This window comes from Lithobates pipiens, unplaced genomic scaffold, assembly GCF_037356315.1.
Source record: "Lithobates pipiens isolate NorthernLeopardFrog02 unplaced genomic scaffold, aLitPip1_a1.2 Scaffold_28, whole genome shotgun sequence".
In the NCBI taxonomy this organism is placed as follows: domain Eukaryota; kingdom Metazoa; phylum Chordata; class Amphibia; order Anura; family Ranidae; genus Lithobates; species Lithobates pipiens.
Window position 1 is genome coordinate 98032239 of NW_027507789.1, and position 13780 is coordinate 98046018.

The 13780-nt window shown below is 42.1% G+C and overlaps 1 pseudogene; it reads left to right on the forward strand.

Annotated features, from left to right (window-relative positions):
• The first annotated feature begins 4188 nt into the window (after window positions 1–4188).
• LOC143937773 (5S ribosomal RNA) lies at window positions 4189–4307 on the forward strand (annotated as a pseudogene).
• Window positions 4308–13780: the final 9473 nt, after the last annotated feature.

Consider the following 13780-nt stretch of genomic DNA (forward strand, 5'->3'; position numbering starts at 1 on the left):
CTTGACGAATGACCAGTTTTACCACTTTTAACTGGAATTTACTTCATATATATATATATATATATATATATAAACACACACAGTATCTCACAAAAGTGAGTACACCCCTGTTTGTAAATATTTTATTATAGCTTTTCATGTGACAACACTAAAGAAATTACACTTTTCTACAATATAAAGTAGTGAGTGTATAACAGTGTAAATTTGCTGTTCCCTCAAAATAACTAAACACACAGCCATTAAGGTCTAAACCGCTGGCAACAAAACTGAGTACACCCCTAAGTGAAAATGTCCAAATTGGATCCAAAGTGTCACTATTTTTTATGGTCACCACTATTTTCCATCACTGCTTTAATCCTCCTGGGCATGGAGTTCACCCAAGCTTCACAGGTTGCCACTGGAGTCCTCTTCCACTCCTACATGGAGACATCACAGAGTTGGTGGATGTTAGAGACCTTGCACTCCTCCACCTTCTATTTGAGGATGCCCCAGAGATGCTCAATAGGGTTTGTCTGGAGACATGCTTGGACAGTCTATCACCTTTACCCTCAGCTTTTTTATCAAGGCAGTGGTCGTATTGGATATGTGTTTGGGGTCATTATCATGCTGGATAACTGCCCTGCAGCCCAGTCTACGAAGAGAGGGGATCGCGGCCTGCTTCGGTATTTTACAGTACATGTGTGCATTCATGGTTCCCTCAATGAACTGTAGCTCCCCAGTGCCGGCAGCACTCATGCAGCCCCAGACCATGACAATCCCACCACCATGCTTGACTGTAGGCAAGATATACTTGTCTTTGTACTCCTCACATGGTTGCCGCCACACACACTTGACACCATCTGAACCAAATAAGTTTATGTCTCCTCAGACCACAGGACATGGTTCCAGTAATCCATGCCCTTACTCTGCTTGTCTTCAGGAAACTGTTTGTTTTCAAGCTTTCTTGTGCATCATCTTTAGAAGAGGCTTCCTTCTGGGATGGCAGCACTGCAGACCAATTTGATGCAGTATGCAGCATAAGGTCTGAGCACTGACATGCTGACCTATTCCAGGCCCAGGATTGTGGGTTTTCCTTTTAGGAACTCCAGCTCCTGAATGTTTAATGGAGCCCACGGTGAAGGGTGGAGATTGGATCTGTTGGTTTACCGCAGAAAACCCTGCGGTGGGAAAGGTAAGTGGAGTTTTCTAAAAAAATTGTAAAAACATTTCTTATGAAATGTCTCCTTTAAATTTAGTAAATGCTGTCATGCCTATGTGTCACCACTGGGGGCTGTACTCATGTCTCATGCTTCTCAGAGCCACACTGTGTCTTGAAGCAGATGATTCTTCCTTCGGCCGAACTACAGACCTCCATTAAGTCTGGGGGGTTTTTCCTCTCCCCACAGACGCCCCCTATGCTCAAATTTCTTCCCCTCTTCTTTGAGGAAGGAAGCACTGCAATTATTTGTTAAAAAAAAAATTGCGAGCGGTACGCCGCTTGCGGCTTACGGACTCTCCACCATTTCTGCTTTCTCCCAGGGAATCCCACAGGATTGAGAGCCCCCGCCGATCGCGCAGGAAAAAGGCTATTTTTTTAAAGGGAGGGCCATAGGTGGTGCGGTGGCGGGGTTTAGTGCAGCGTTGGCATCCTCCAACGTCCAGCGCTGGAGGGTTTAATTTTAAAAGAACCTCCGTGTGCATTTTGTAAAACTATGGAGGGACACGAACAAAAGTGGCATTTAAGATTTGGTGGCACAGGTTTTTTCCTCTGACACATTTACTGCTGCATCAGGCTGAGCCTTAATAGTGGTGTTGAAGCTGAACTATTGCTCAAGCAGTGCATGTGATTTCTTCTGATGGTACCCCTGCTTTGTGCATCGGGCTAAGGTCAGAAGGGGGATTGAAACACCCCCAGAAATAGAGCTAAAGGAGTCCCCCTTTAGCTCTGGTAAGCCTACTCATCTCAACAGATGACATCCTCCCCTGAGAAGGAGTGAGTAGAGTGAGAATCAGGGGCATGAAATGTTTACAGTTGTTTTCAACACTGCAGCCCCTGTGTATCTTTTCATCCATTATGGGTTTAAAAAAAAAAAAGGTGTAGCGACTTTAATCGTGCAGGTTCTCTTTCATTACCCAGGACCCTCAAACGGGGGAACAAGGGGCTGGAGAAGACTAATCCCCTCGTGATCGTGGATGACTCCTCTTCTGTGGTGTCAAATGTGGAAGAACCAGCTGGTTTCAATGTCTTGCTGAATGGTCCACTCCATATTTATGCTCTCTTAACTGAGTTTGGGTTTGTTAAAGCCTCCTCAGACTGTGCATGCTTTTCCTGTCCATTTATTGTCAGAAAAGCCTTTTTGTATCTGTGAAGATCTCCCAGATAAATATTAGTTTCCTGCTAAGAAAGTTTTTACGCTTTAACCTATGGTGGAGGAAATTCACTAAGTACGGTATACTAGCAATTAACGCAGTATATCCTCTGTGAATAAGGCCTGTTATTCGGCAGGCAATACTCAAATGCTTAGGCATCCAATGAATAAAGTTGTAATTCCTGTTAAAAGAAATAAACACTTTTTTCTGGCAGATTGAGCAGCCTGGCTGACAGTAATTACTTAATCATTGCTCAGCAGGCCCAGAATTCTGTCAGCTTTATGCTTGCAATTATTGCTTGTGAGTTCCTTTTGTACACAAAATTCCACAAGGTCCTCATACAGGTGCTGGCTTATAAACTAGCTAAACACACAACTGCTGAGATTACTATGGCTGTTTGTACCTGTATAGGAGACCGCCTGGGAATACCAGGTGCTATAAACGGTTCTGTGCACATTGTTGCTAAATGCATGAGTGCAGGAACGCACATCAGGGAGGATAAACTTCCTTTCCCCATGCAGAGACTCCTGGCTAGTCTTCCTTTTGTGGTGGAACAGCTATTTGAAGATGTTTGGATAATTCATCCAAAGAAATTCTAGTGGGAAAAGTACCCCCTTTTTTCCATATTCATTTTTAAAAGCTTCTTCCTGTACCAGGGGCATCAGCCTCCAAGCAGTCACGATGCCTTCCGCCATCAGGTTCAACAAGTAATCCTTAGAGTTAACCCTAGGGGATACTGTAGTCTCCTTATCAGGAGGCGCCACGCTAGCTCAATAGGGGGAATTCTTCTGCAGTTCTCATAGATCTGACAGGAAGACAAATGGGGGACTTCCTCAATAGCTCCAATCTGGAGATCCAAGAGTTCCCATCTCCTCGTTTTTTTCTCAGATCAAACATTCCTAAGGATCCAGAGAAAAAGTCTTTCTCTCCGCATGGATTTTATCCGATCAGTAGTCTCCTTCCTACAAGGTGGAGAACTTCTGGTATCTATCGACATATAGGATGCTTATGTCCATGTGCCGATCTTCCCCCGCTCACCAGAAATTTCTACTCTTCGAGGTAGAAAATTTTAATTTCCAGTTTGTAGTTCTACCTTTTCAGGCTAGCTACTACACCTCAAGTGTGTATAAAGATCGTGGCCCCTCTTTTAGCCAGGTTAACAGCTCAAAGTATAATGATACCAGCCTACTTAGATGATCTACTCTTGATAGGTCAATCAGTAGCCCATTTAAACCAAGATCTGGTTACTGTAGTCAGCTACCTGGAATACTTGGGTTAGATCCTCAACCTAGTAAGATCCTCCTTAAAACCATCAAGGAGATTGCAGTACTTAGGGCTGATCATAGACACAGTCCACTAAAGAGTATTTTTACCCCAGGAAAGAATTGATTCCTTAAAGGAACTGATTCAGTGGATCAAAACAAAGAAGAATCCTATTTATCTTTGCATGTGTTTATTAGGAAAGATGGTGGCTTCTTCGAGGCTGTTCTTTATGCACAGTTCCAGTCAAGACTGCTGCAAAACAGTATCCTGTCAACTTGGAACAGGAAGATCCAAACTCTGGACTGCCCAATGCGTTTATCCTCCAAAGTGCGTCAGAGCCTCAATTGATGGTCGATATCCAAAAATCTTCTAAAAGGAAGATCCTTTCTACCAGTTACTTGGAAAGTGTTAACAGATGTCAGTCCTTGGGGCTGAGGAGCAGTACTGGTAGAAGCATCTGTCCAAGGGAAATAGTTCACATCGGAGATGACCTTGTCCATCAATATTCTAGAGATTTGGGCACTACGCCTGGCCCTGGAGGCCTGGACACTCAGACTATTGTCCTGTCAGAATCTAACCTACGGCCACATCACCTTGAAAGCGCCTGATCTCGTCTGATCTTGGAGGCTAAGCAGGGTTGGACCTGGTTAGTGCCTGGATGGGAGAGCGCCTGGAAATACCAGGTGCCGTAGGCTCAATCCGACATTGCCACAGCTGTGGCTTATATCAATCACCAAGGGGGTACAAGAAGTTGTGCGGCCCAGAAATATCAGCAATTTCATTCCAGGAATGGAGAATTGGCAGGCGGACTACTTGAGTCGCCAACTATTGTTTCCAGGAGAATGGTTCCTTCACCTGGCATCATTCTGTCAATATGCCAAGGATGGGGAGTTACGGACGTGGGTCTATTGGCTCCCGGGTTCAACAACAAGATCGACAACTTTGTGTCAAGGGCAAGGGATCCAATTTCATACGAAACAGATGCTTTGGTATTTCCATGGGATCAGTTTTCACTGATCTATGCTTTCCCTCCTGTTATGCTTCAGTGCCTTCTTCGCAGGAGCAAGCAAGAAGGGAAGGAGGTGATTCTTGTGGACCAGGAAATTTTGGTTTGCAGAGATCATAAAAATGGTGGTAGGGGACCCTTGGTCCCTACCACTGTGGCCAGACCTTCTTTCGCAATGTCCAGTATTCCATCCTTCCTTAGAAACGCTAAATTTAACTGTTTGGTTATTGAGACCCACATTCTAAAATAAGACCGTGGGCGGTCAGCTTCAATAGTTTTTACTTTGGTTATGCTAGGAAGCCGGCTTCCAGTGTCATATACTAATGAGTCTGGAAGGCATATGTCTCCTGGTGTGAATTCAGGGGTTGGCACCCCAGGAAATGTCATAGGTAGGATCCTTGAATTCCTAGAGATGGGATTAGAAATTAAGCTGGCCCTGAGTACTATCAAAGTCCAGGTATCGGCCTTATCGGTGTTCTTTCAAAGACCACTTGCTTCTCACTCTCTGGTTCGTAACTTATCGAGGGAAATGTAGATTAATCCTCCAGCTAGGTCACACCTGAATTCTTGGGACTTAAGATTAGTCCTGTTGGCTTTACAAAAACAGCCTTTTTGAGCAAATACAGGATTTTTCCCTTGGTCCTCTATGATGAGGAACATCATTTTCCTGGTTGCCATATCTTCTGCAAGAAAAGTATCAGGGTTGGCTGCTCTTTTGTGTAAAGAGTCATATTGGATTATTCTTAAGAATAAGGTTGTTTTGCAGCCTCATCCTAATTTCCTTCCAAAGATAGTGTCAGTTTTTTTTTTTCATTTAAACCAGGATATATTTCTGCCTTAATTTTTTCAGAACTTTGTTCTCTGAAAGAAAGGTCACTACATTCTCTTGATGTGGTGAGAGCGGTCAAGGTGTATTTAAAGGTGACCGCTCAGATGCATAAAAACAGATGTTTTTTTGCCTGTGTCGCCTGACAGTCCTAAAAGAGGACAGGCAGCATCGGAATCTACGATTTCTAGGTGGATTTGTCAAGTGATTAATCATGCTTTTGGCTTAAAAATAAATAAATCCTCTTTCATTTTAAAGGCACTCCACCAGAGCCGTTAGTGCTTCTTGGTGCAGTGCATCACCAAGCCTCCATGGCTCAGATCTACAAGGCCACAACTTGGTCTTCAATCCATACATTTACTAGATTCTATCAAGTAGATGTGAAAGATCGTGAGGATATCGCCTTTGGGCGCAGTGTACTGCAGGCTGCAGTACGAGTCCTCTAGTCTCTTGGTTCTCTACTATTGTTGTCGCCCTCCCTTCATTTGGCATTGCTATGAGACATCCCACATAGTAACTACTATGGCTCTGTGTCCCCCGATGTATGAAAAGAAAACAGAATTAAAAAAAAAACGGCTTACCCGTAAAAAATTTCTGAAGTACGTCAGGGGACACAGGGGTCCCCCCCTTCTTTGGTATACACCTATATTACTTTGCTACAAAACTGAGGTTTCCACCAGTGGGAGGGGTTATATAGGGAGCGTACTTTTTAATTAAGGGTGTGCCAGTGTCCATCACCTGAAGGTGACCTATAACCCACATATTAACTACTATGGCTCTGTGTCCCCTGATGTACTTCAAAGAAAAGGATTTTACAGGTAAGCGTTTTTTTTTAAATCCTGTTTTGTCAGATCCTCGGAGAGTTGTTTGCGATGAGGTGCCATGTTAAACTTCCATTGACCAGTATGAGAGAGTGATAACACCAAATTTAACACACCTGACATCTTGTAACACCAACAAGTCACATGACACTGGGGAGGGAAAACTGCTAATTGGGCCCAATTTGGAAATTTTCATTTAGGGGTGTACTCAATTTTGTTGCCAGCGGTTTAGACATTATTGGCTGTGTGTTGAGTTATTTTGAGGGGATAGTGAGATACTGTGTGTGTGTATGTATGTATGTACAGTGCCTTGCGAAAGTATTCGCCCCCCTTGAACTTTTCAACCTTTTGCCACATTTCAGGCTTCAAACATAAAGATATAAAATTTAAATTTTTTGTGAAGAATCACCAACAAGTGGGACACAATTGTGAAGTGGAACGAAATCTTTTGGATAATTTAAACTTTTATAGCAAATAAAAAACTGAAAAGTGGTGCGTGCAAAATTGTTCGGCCCCTTTACTTTCAGTGCAGCAAACTCACTCCAGAAGTTCAGCGAGGATCTCTGAATGATCCAATGTTGTCCTAAATGACTGATGGTGATAAATAGAATCCACCTGTGTGTAATCAAGTCTCTGTATAAATGCACCTGCTCTCTGATAGTCTCAGGGTTCTGTTGAAAGCGCAGATAGCATCATGAAGACCAAGGAACACACCAGGCAGGTCCGTAATACTGATGTGGAGAAGTTTAAAGCTGGATTTGGATACAAAAAGATTTCCCAAGCTTTAAACATCCCAAGGAGCACTGTGCAAGCGATCATTTTGAAATGGAAGGAGTATCAGACCACTGCAAATCTACCAAGACCTGGCCGTCCCTCTAAACTTTCAGCTCAGACAAGGAGAAGACTGATCAGAGATGCAGCCAAGAGGCCCATGATCACTCTGGATGAACTGCAGAGAACTACAGCTGAGGTGGGAGAGTCTGTCCATAGGACAACAATCAGTTGTACACTGCACAAATCTGGCCTTTATGGAAGAGTGGCAAGAAGAAAGCCATTTCTCAAAGATATCCATAAAAAGTCTCGTCTAAAGTTTGCCACAAGCAACCTGGGAGACACACCAAACATGTGGAAGAAGGTGCTCTGCTCAGATGAAACCAAAATCGAACTTTTTGCCCACAATGCAAAATGATATGTTTGGCGTAAAAGCAACACAGCTCATCACCCTCAACACACCATCCCCACTGTCAAACATGGTGGTGGCAGCATCATGGTTTGGGCCTGCTTTTCTTCAGCAGGGACAGGGAAGATGGTTAAAATTGAGGGGAAGATGGATGCAGCCAAATACAGGACCATTCTGGATGAAAACCTGTTGGAGTCTGCAAAAGACCTGAAACTGGGACGGAGATTTATCTTCCAACAAGACAATGATCCCAAACATACAGCAAAATCTACAAAGGAATGGTTCACAAATAAACGTATCCAGGTGTTAGAATGGCCAAGTCAAAGTCCAGACCTGAATCCAATCGAGAATCTGTGGAAAGAACTGAAAACTGCTGTTCACAAACGCTCTCCATCCAACCTCACTGAGCTCGAGCTGTTTTGCAAGGAAGAATGGGCAAGAATTTCAGTCTCTCGATGTGCAAAACTGATAGAGACATACCCCAAGCGACTTGCAGCTGTAATCGCAGCAAAAGGTGGCTCTACAAAGTATTAACGCAAGGGGGGCGAATAATTTTGCACACCCCACTTTTAATTTTTTTATTAGTTAAAAAAGTTTCAAAAATCCAATAGATTTCGTTCCACTTCACAATTGTGTCCCACTTGTTGGTGATTCTTCACAAAAAAAATGTTTTTATATCTTTATATTTGAAGCCTGAAATGTGGCAAAAGGTTGAAAAGTTCAAGGGGGCCGAATACTTTCGCAAGGCACTGTGTATATATATATATATATATATATATATATATATATATATATATATATATACACACACGCATATATAAAGCCCTATGGGCTTTCATATCTGCCTTCTATGTATATGTATAATACACTCTTTAAATGTGCTTTAAAATGCATGGTTTTCCCTTTCATAAACAAAGAAATAATGACGTTATGATGTTGAGCTGGTATAATAATGCTATGGGCTAGTATGATATTTTTTCCAGGGCTGTTTTTTATTCCCAGTCCAGCCCTGAGTGCCGCTGGTTATAGCCAGCAGTGCTAATCCATTGTGTCTGCCGGCAGAGAACAGTAGTGCTGCGGGAGGGATTCTCTCTACTATGACCTTCCTTACAGCATGATACTTCTGCCCTGACAGGAAGGAGACGCAAGCAATAAACTTATGTAGATCTCAAATACACACAATGCCGCACTGTCATTAATTTGAAGTGTTGCCATTTATTTATTTGTTTTTAGCGCTGTATTTTGTGTACTTGATATCCACTTTGTGGACTGTTCATATACAGACAGCAGCTGTGCCGCGTCACATTTTTTGTGGGGTTTAACAATTTTTTTGTTTATAGCGCAGAAGGGTATATTGAGTTTTTAATTTTTTTTTAAATGTAGTGTAGTAGCCTACTAATTAAGGGGAGTGGTTAATCTGTCACAGTTGCTTGAGGTCTTTATAACCTTGTGTAGAACTCTTTGAGCCTGCTCATCTTGGAGCTTGCTGGAACTCTGTCCAAGTGGAACTGGACTAATGGATGAGTTAAAAACCAGAGATTAGAACAGGAGGTTATAATGGGTCATAGTACCTGTGTAGTGTGAGTACCTGAGTGTTGTCTGAGTAGTGTGTGTGGATCATTAGTACTGGTGTATTGTGTACTGTGTATAGCGGGTGGATGTAGGTCTGTGAGTGCATGTGGGTCTGCGAGTGCACGTAGGTCTACGAGGTCCTGTGTATTGCCTTGGTGGGTACCTGTGTATTGTCTTGCTGAGTACCTATGTATTGTCTTGCTGAGGTACCTATGTATTGTCTTGTTGAGTATTAGTGTAAGGAAGCTAGTTGTTACATAATTTGGACAGGGTATAATCCCCAGTCCTCATTAAATTAATATGTATGATGCCAAGCGGGTATGGAGAGGCAACTCGCTGTACATCTTGCGGCATGTATGCGTTCCTTGATCATCCAATTGAGGGGGAATACTGCTGTACATAATGTAAGCACATTGTTTCCCTGGAAGCCCAGGTTCTGAATTTGGAGAAGAAACTGTCAGCACTGAGAAGTCCCTCCATACTAAAGGAGAGCCAGGAACGTACACTAAAAGGCCAGCATAGAGGTGGGTGTAGACAGAGAGCTGCAGGCACTAGGAAAGGGTAGATGGATGACAGTCAGGAAGGGTAGTGGGGGAAGTGCCAGGGAAGCCGTTCCAGGGCTGGAGCATCCCAATAAGTACACTCCATTGAGTAACATTGGTGAAACCAGTCAGGGACCAGCACTGCTGGAGCTGAGGGACTCTCCTAGCTGCCAGGGGAAGAACTCCTCCAGTTAGAGTGGGGGAGAAGCAAAGGGAAAGGAAAGACAGATTCTGGTGGTAGGGGACTCAATTCTTAGGACAGAGAGGCCAATCTGTAACAAAGACCTGAAGCGCTGAACTGTATGTTGTCTACCGGGCGCTAGGGGTTTGGCACATCACGGATCTTGTGGACAGATTACTGGGAAGGGCTGTCATGGTGCATGTTGGCACCAATGACAAAGTCCGAGGCAGATGGAGTGTCCTAAAGAATGATTTTAGGGACTTGGGAGCTAAATTGAGGAAAAGGATCTCCAAGGTAGTATTCTCAGAAATACTACTGTTACACCAAGCCACACCAGAAATGCAGAGGGAGATTAGGGAAGTAAACAAGTGACTGAAGAGCTGGTTGTAGTATGGAGGGGTTTGGGTTCCCGGAGGACTGGGCCGACTTCTCAGTCGATAACCAGTACTATAGAAGGGATGGACTGCACCTAAATGAGGAGGGTGCAGATCAGCTGGGAATGAAGATGGGCAAAAAGTTAGAGGGGTTTTTAAACTAGGTGACAGGGGGGAGGGTCCAGAGGTAGAAATAGCACGGAACATATTCCAGATATATTAATATTATTATTATTATATTAATATTGGGGTCATTAATGATGGGTTGAACAAAGCACATAAACCCAAGGTAAGTATAGTAGCAAGTCCTAGTTGCAATCTCGGAACACCAAATTTGAGGATAACATGCGACTGGTCTAAACTACGTGGCATAGTCACCAATGCCAGGAGCCTGGCGGACAAGATGGTTGAACTAGAGATACTGTTGTACGAGGAGGATTTGGATTTTGTGGGAATTTCAGAGACCTGGTTCAACAGCTCTCATGATTGGCTGGCAGCCATTCAAGGGTGAGAAAAAAGAAAGTGCATGGAAATAAATAACGAGCTGGCTGCACACCCCTCAATATTCTAGAGAGAATGAAAGGATAGGTTCCCCTTGGGGTTTTCAGGCAGCGACAAGAAGCAGAAATAAATTTGTAAAAATATATTTATTTTATTTAAATTTGAAGGGGGGTTGGGACTTTAAATGAAGCAATTGTATAGTAAGAATAAACAATAAGTAATATTTAAATATTTAATTGATGACATTCATCTACAATCATAAAGAGTGTAAATTTATTTCATATATATACATGATGCACATAAAGCATAGACATAGGTAGAATAATACAGTCAAAATGGCACAAGATCAATGTCAAAGAAATAAATATGTAAAAAGGAGAGAATGATTTGAAAAATAAAAATGAAGTAAAATAAAAATAATAATAATAAAAATGAAAATATAGAAAAAAAATATAAATGCTATGGCACAAAAATGCCACAGTGACAGACCCAAGACTGGCACGTGTACCCACAAGGTATATATAAGTCTATTGGCTAATATAAAAACAATATCATAGAGTATTGATAATAACTAGGTAGGGATCAATCCATATGGAATACAACTGTGTCATTTGGTATAGCTCAACGCGTTTCGTGGATTTTTCCACTCATCACCTTTTTGCTTATCTAATTTAGGGATGGAACCAATTGTATAAAAGGGATTGGCAGTGTTCCCCTGCTGTCCCTGGATCTAGTTTTTTGTCCTTACTCTTTGGATATTCTTTGTTAAGCTTCTTATTTTTTATTTTTATTGTTTCTATCTATTTGTATTAATATAAATTGGCCGTGTATATGGCATATTTAATCTTGACAGACAGTATTCCTGACGCTGGCCCATTGTCCCCACAGGTCAGGCTCCCTTTTAGACACCTTATGCAGGCTCTCAGCCTGACTAGTGATACGCTCCGTGTGGTTACTTTGGCGCAGGGATTTGGCTTTGGTTCTGTCCACCGTCGCGGGAGTTGCGATGCGATCAGTGGGTCCTCCCTCTTCTCCTATGTTTGGGAGATTTGGGCGGACACCCCTCCTCGCATCGGCGCCACGCCCGTCAAGCTATTCAGCTGTGGCGGTGGGTATGCCGCGTGTGTGATGCCTGGGATGACGTCACACGCCGGCGCCCAGCTGCAAAATCTGGTTGTCTCCACGGGGGAGTTTCAGTGCCGGATACGGAGTGATTACTCATTCCTGGTGAGGTCTCGCCCCCCCATTGGTTCACCGTGTGGCGCTGGCGGCATATATAGATACCCCCCACTCAGAGCTGGCCATCCATCGGACCGGTCCCTGTCTGGGGGTACTGCACACCTGGTGTATTCTTATGCCGGTGGTGCTTTGGTGCAGCATCATGGTATGTTTTTCCCTCTTTTTTTAGGTTGGTGCTCTGTCTTTTTTTTTTTTTTTTTTTGGTTCACTTTTCGATTTTTTTCTGTTTGTTTCTTTCCTCACCGGTGGGCTTTTTTCATGTTTTTATATTCACACATTCTTACTATTCATTTGTCACATTCATACAATTCCTCACTTATTATTCATTCATTTAATCACATACATCATTAATAATATTTTTTCTTTTTCAATTCTCATATCATGGTAATCACCCTTTTATAATCACACCATGCTCACAACACAATACAATTTATATATAACACACTTTTTTATGCTAACACACATACTCAACATAAAACAATTCTATTTTATTTATTTTTTTGTTTTCTTATTCCCCAGATATACCTGCTCCGCTCATTACACAATTATCAAGCCCGGTTACACTGATATTGGCTGTTCACTTTGTACACATCCTCTGTTCGTCAAATGTTGCACCTTCCTATTATGCCGCCTCAGCTCCCGTGTTGGGGTCTACTTCCGTGGCTCATCCTGCGTCGGTCACCATGCGCTGCGTGCGCTATCTGGGTTGCTGAGTTTGTTCGGTGAGCCCTCGATTGGCATACAACTTCATGTATAATCCTATTTTAAATATTGACATATTTTATATACCTTTACAGGAATCTCTGGTGCATCTGCTCCTGATGAGTGGAAAAATCCAAGAAACGCGTTGAGCTATACCAAATGACACAGTTGTATTCCATATGGATTGATCCCTACCTAGTTATTATCAATACTCTATGATGTTGTTTTTATATTAGCCAATAGACTTATATATACCTTGTGGGTACACGTGCCAGTCTTGGGTCTGTCACTGTGGCATTTTTGTGCCATAGCATTTATAGTTTTTTTCTATATTTTTATTTTTATTATTTTTATTTTACTTCATTTTTATTTTTTCAAATCATTCTCTCCTTTTTACATATTTATTTATTTGACATTGATCTTGTGCCATTTTGACTGTATTATTCTACCTATGTCTATGCTTTATGTGCATCATGTATATATATGAAATAAATTTACACTCTTTATGATTGTAGATGAATATCATCAATTAAATATTTAAATATTACTTATTGTTTATTCTTACTATACAATTGCTTCATTTAAAGTCCCAACCCCCCTTCAATTTTTATCGATTATCGGGATGGAAGCATTGTTTTGCTTCATTTAAAGTCCCAATTTCCCCCCCTTTTTGCATATTTATTTGATTAGTTCAAAGGCTTAATCGCCTTCATAAATTTAAAATACGGACTCTGGTATGTGTTATTACAGCATATCAATAGATAAAAGATATATGCAACATTTGGTACAGAGATAGTTACAGGAACACTTTACAAATAAATCAATTTTTCAAAAGCTACAAATAACACCCATGCTACCCCAATGCATTTCGACCTTCAGGGAGTCAGGGTCTTCTTCGGGGGGGGGGGGGGGACAAAGCCCAAGCAGAAGGGGTGATTATATTGTATATTCTGCAAATAATCAAAGGGAAAAAAAGACTTTCAATAAAAAAAGTTTTTGCCTAAAAATTAACTAATTATTATACCTTATTTCAGTAATATTTACCAGTTCCACCGAACCGTTACCGTTCAACCAGAGACTTTTATTAAAATCTGAAAAAGAAATCTGTGCCTTCTCTCAAGGGGTCATCCTGGGTCCGCTGCCCTGCTGTTCTAACCCACTTCATCCATCCACCAAACTAGGGGAAAGAAGGAGGGGGAGAGGAAAACTACTTCACATCGATCG